Source organism: Athalia rosae, chromosome 6, assembly GCF_917208135.1.
Source record: "Athalia rosae chromosome 6, iyAthRosa1.1, whole genome shotgun sequence".
In the NCBI taxonomy this organism is placed as follows: domain Eukaryota; kingdom Metazoa; phylum Arthropoda; class Insecta; order Hymenoptera; family Athaliidae; genus Athalia; species Athalia rosae.
In genome coordinates, this window is record NC_064031.1 from 2,499,855 (window position 1) to 2,505,584 (window position 5,730).

Consider the following 5,730-nt stretch of genomic DNA (forward strand, 5'->3'; position numbering starts at 1 on the left):
ACAACTTCATACGTACATATATTCAGTGAATCAGGTATATATAGTGGTCTTATAGGTTTACCGAGGGAAGTGTTCGTTTTTTTTTATTTTTTTCCTCCCTTTTTTTTTTAGTTAGATTGATGAAGAGGATCATTGTGTCGACAGTTGAGTATCCGATGAACTCATTCCCTTGTTCGAAACAGGCTTGTGTGTTGGACACTGTTTCATCCCGAATAAAAATTTTTCTCTTTTCTCTTTTATATTTTCTCTCTCTCTCTTACGTAATACGCGAGAAGAATCCGGGCGATGATCGCATAGATAATAAGGGTGATGATAAATAAAATTGAAAAATTGGAAAATATCGGAGAGAAGTCCCGAAACTTGACTTAATTTTTCTTTTTCAAACGAAAGTAAAACACGGTCAGTCTTGGATGACGGGGAGTTCGATGATTGCTCTTTAAAAAAAAAACAAGAAGGGTGTGTTTTTGAACAAAATTTTTGAAAAATTCGAGGGAATTCAAATTGTCGAGTAAGCGTTGATCATTTTTTAAGGGTTTCGGGATGCGGAATTCGGATTGAATTATTGCTACAGAGGTTCACCCCTGAAATCGATGCCGTTAACCGGGGGGGTCGAAGGTCGATATACCTGACGTGGGTAGTAATGTGTCTCAGAACCAAGCAATTTTGGCGTCTTGCTAATATTCCCTAGATTACTTCTGTTTTTTTTTTTTCTTCTTCTTCGTTTTTTCCGTTTCTTCTTTTCCTCTCTCTCTCTCTCTCTCCTTATTTCTCATGTGTTTCCCGAATGCCATGCAACCGTAGTCATGTATACACACGTGTACGTGTATGTATACCACGCGCCGACATTCGATTAGCCCGTGAAATTCAATTTCCTCGTTTGATCCGATCGCCTTTTTATGGCTGGGGGAAAAATAATGAAGAGAAAAAAAAAAAAAAAAAACAGAAAATAAGACAATATCAACAAAAAAAAAGGAGAGACATTTTTTCGCTTCGATTCACCTCGATGAGAGGAATGTGTCGAGCATTAAAAAATTTCTATCATTCGACTTTTCGATGCGTGTCTATTGATTTTACTATCGCCTCAATTATTTTACACGATATTTTTACTACCTCGCGACTTGGGATGGGTTGTTAACAAGTATTGAATTCGGAAGTTGAAAAAGAAGGAAGATAAATCAACGACGATCATCATTCGGTTCATGGGAAATAGGGTTTGTTTCCTTTTTCCTTTTTTCTTTTTTTTTTCATTTATTACTTCGACGTTCGCCACTCTCGCGATACATCATGCAGATACTCCATACATCAGGTTCAGTTTATCCTTGGCCGTTGTAGCTTAACTTCAAGGTCTGGATATCGTCGAGTTACGTGGCCTTTGAAGATACGCCGCGTTTTTTTTTCATTTCTTTTTTTTGTCCATTTCTTTTTTTTCCTCTCTAATTTTTGTACTCCTCTTTTCTACCTCTTTTCGAGCACAAAGTTCAGTTTCATGCGCTCGAGGCGTGGCACGAGTTGGGCGTCGCTTCGTCTCGCGTCGCCGAGTGAGTAATGTGAGATAACCGACTCCTTGTTCTTTCGGGGTAAGAAGAAACGAGATCATTCTTTCTTTCTTTTATTTATTTATTTGTTCGATTTTTTTTCTTCTCCCTCGATCGAACAAGCTATCGTGGTCCTTGACCCTGACCGGCGATCTTTATCTTTATCTTGCTTCGCAGCTTAATAAAAACAAAAAAGAAGAACCGATATAATTAGGGGTGGTTTCACCCCTCGGAGTCTTCTTCCTTCCTACCTTCCTTTCTTACTTCCCTCAGATTTCGTTCGCCTTTCGACACTCGACGGGGCAATAGAGAGATCGAAGTGAAATAAACAAACGACTGAGGACTTTTCGTTTCGGAATTTTATTTTCCATCCGTTGAAAAAACGTGGTCCTTTACTTCCGAAGCACCTGGTATATTCGGACTTCTTTCGGGGGCTCTCCGGGTTTCGTTGCCGGCGACGCGTCGCGTCGCTATACGTCGGTTTGGCACGCCCTGTTTCTTTTTTCTCGCCCGGTAAATACGGCTCACCACCGCTTACACAAAAGCGCACCCGCAAGTCGTCTCCGTTCTATTTATTCTTATATTTTACTCGACGTGTTCGCGGCGCGCGGGGACAAACTGACAAACAAATACATATATCAAACCGCGGCGGGGCACGTATGTGCGCCGCCGTGTACACGCGTATTTCAAACGTCATTTTTTCCCCTCCATCTTTCTTCGTCTGAAAAAAAAAACTTTATTCCACGGTTCGCGCCTACGCGCCGTCGAGCTTACGCGAGAAACGGGGGTGGAACCGGGGGGGTAGGGGGGGTGGTTGACAGCGACTTAAAAGATCCCATTGAATTGGCTGTTGCTTCTACGTTCCCACGGGCCTCCGCTCGCGGTACGGACAGCTCCTCCGGGGTTACTCCGCGCGACCGAAAACAAAAGGCTAAACAAAAGTTGCGGGATGTAAATCGCTACAAGGGTGTTGCTTCATTTAACAAAATTACTCTTGACAACGGACGCTCACGAGCCCTCGCTAGACTTTTGCACCCCTACCCCCGCTTCGAAAACCAACTTTCGTAACACATTCATCTTTTCCCTACATTCTTCTTTTCCTTCTATTCCTTTTTTTCTCTTTTCTTCTCTCATTACTTTTTTTCTAACTGCGCTGCACCCGGATCCGTTCTTTTTTTCCTTTTTTTTTTTTGGTATACCGATTTCTCGCTCCTCGAGATACACGTACGCGCGATGTGCGGTAAAAGAAGAACGAGGGGGTTTTCTCGGATGTTTGGAGAATCACGCAATCCCAAATTCTTGAATTTATTCCGGGGGGGGGGGGGGGGGGGGAAAAAATGAAAGAAAAAACTTACGCGATGTTACATTACACTCTCGTTACGTGCGCGGATGATCGAAGAATTTTTTTTTCTCTCTCCGAGATCTTTTTGATAGATTTTTAGTTTTTTACGTCGTGCAATTGTTCGACGTAACCCGGTTGAACTTTAATAACAATTACAACTGTTATACGCGATATTAACATGTGTGCAACGTGTGCAACGAGGTGCACGGCGTGTATACCTCTAATAACCTAACCGTCGTTGATGGCGATGTAAATTGTCTCGCGGCCACTCCGCATCAAAGGGTGCAGCGTCTATGAAAAATATTAACTGAAAACTGGGCAGCAAAAAACAAAAAAAAAAAACAAAGAAATAATTCCAACGAGGTGAAACGAGGAGTGAAAAAAGGAAAAACGGCAGATTATCATCGCAGTTGTGTAAATAATATACATATTACCAAATAGATACAGCTCTCCAAAGTCGCAAACGAATTTTTAATTGCATCGCAAACGTGCTACTGGTTTCGATGAGAATTTTGTTCGATCCTTTTTTTTTTTTTTTTTTCTCTACTCCGGACTTTGATTTTCATCATTTGATTTTCTTTACACGGAAACTCTTCCGCGTAACCGTCGAGCTGATTGGATTTCGCACACTCGCTGGGACGGTTGTATTAAATTTGATTTTCACTCCCGTTTATTCGCTATTCATCGTTTAATTAGTTCAAAACTGAGAGTTGAAATATTTTTTTTTGTATCTCACTTTCGTTGTATTCTGCAAGCAAAAATTGATCACTCGCTGTCGCGCGTAATGCCCGTGACATGGTTCGATCAAATTTCGAGACAAAACTGAATCGCTTTCGCCCAATTCTTATATCGAAGAATATTTTTTTCTGTGTCGAACAATGGAAATCGGTATCAAGAAAAATAAGGAGTATCAAAAATCGAATCTAGAATAAAAGGAGCGCATTCGTCGGTCCGACTTGGGATCTACAATTGATCGAGTTCGTCTCAATATCAAACCGAAACAATGAACAGGCTGACGACGAGAAACTTAAAGCGAGCGATGTGCGCGAGATATAGTTGGGGAAATTTTGATTCTAATATGCGCGGCGGTCTCAGGGGCAGGGGGGGGGGGGGGGGGAGGAAAACTTGCGAGGCTCGTGCCAAATCCAGAAGTTCGAAAACTTCGACGTTACCCAGATTTGTTTGAACCCCCTCACCTGTACCCCGCGTACAGCTGCCGCTACCGATGTTGCTTCTTCCGTCTAACAAAACGCGAACAATATTTCTCATCCCCCACCCCCTTTTCCACCCCTTCAAATATTATTACGAGATGACATCTCCTTCCCACCAACCCCCCTCCCCCTCCGAAAAAAAGTTCACCTCGAACGAGATACGAGGTGCAAAAATTTTGGTTCGCGTCCTTTTTTTTTTTTTCTTCTAATCTTTGGATAAATATATCCTGATTAGCCGCGTCGCTCGGCAATTAGAACCCTTTCTATTTGGGCGGTTATAATGTGAAATGAAATTCTTGAAAACCGGAGATTATCGAGGAAGTGATTTCACATCGTGCGGTAAGGGTGCGTAAAGTGTGCCCGACCGTTCGAGTTTAGCTTCGTTGATGTTTTTTTTTTCCTTATCTAAAAAAAAAAGAAAAAAGAAAGAAAACACCTTCGAAAGTCTCGCGAGGTTCGAAAGCACACATCGCGTACAACGTGGCTCTCTACTTAACAACCCCTAAAAACGGAGAGGTCGGGGGTGGGAAAAAGGTTGAACGAAAAAAACGAAGTAACAAAGGAAAAGAAAACGTAACGGGAGCATTTAATTGCAGCTATTCACCTCGGTTATATTATAACCGTGTCATTTGCGAGAAATGCAGAGGGCGGTTTAATTTCATCGGTTTTCGAGCGAAATTTCTTCTCTTCGAATAAATCTCACCCGGCTGCGGACGTTCTAGGAGACTAGAAAAAGCGGAGAGAGAGAGAGAGAGAGAGAAAAAAAAAGGAGTGATGGAAAAAAAATCAAAAAAGCTTCTCGTGTCACTTCGGGGGTAAAAAGAGAGAGCTGGCAAGCACGTCGACGTCGATATCATCCTCTTCTATTGTTCGTTCGTTCGTTCGATACTGGCCGTCAGTTTAAACTTCGCTCACATCTTACGTATGCACTCGTGTGCGAGTACGCGTACGAATACGTGTGCCAAAGTGTGTACGCGGATGAAACTATATGTATAATAAGGATGTACTTTGAAACGACTTACGTTTCCTCTACGTCGCCCTAATAATTTTCTACCTTACTGAAACATCGTTAACTCTGATGTACGTCTACGTACATACTTACCTATGTATCATTTACATACGAACTCGTACTCGTGCGATATACATGCACGTGCACTTACGAAATAGAAAATGAGGAATCTCATTTTTATCCTTTTTTTTTTTTTTTTTCTGTTTCATCTCCTCTGCGTCCTCCGATCGAGATTGAGCGGAAGATAGGAGCTTTTAAGCTTGCGTGGGATCGTCTATGAAAAATATCCGCTAAAATTTTCATACTTGTTTTTTTTCCAAAATTCATAATTTTTTTTGTATCATTATCGACCCTTCTTCTTCCCACGGCAGTCAGGAGCTTTTTGGATAGAAGGATATAATTTTGAAGGAAAAGAAGAAAATAAGCTACCACCGAGTGTGGAGTTTTTTTTTTTTTTTTCTTTTCTTTTCACACACAAGTTTGTCAGGTGACACGTGACGAATGATCCGAAAGTTTTTGGGATCAGAATAAAAGAAAAAACAAAGAAAGAGAAACGTCAATTTCGTTGTGTTTTACGTTCCGTACATTCCTATAAGCTTCGCGTCCTCGTCGTCGTTGTTTGAAATTTGCAGG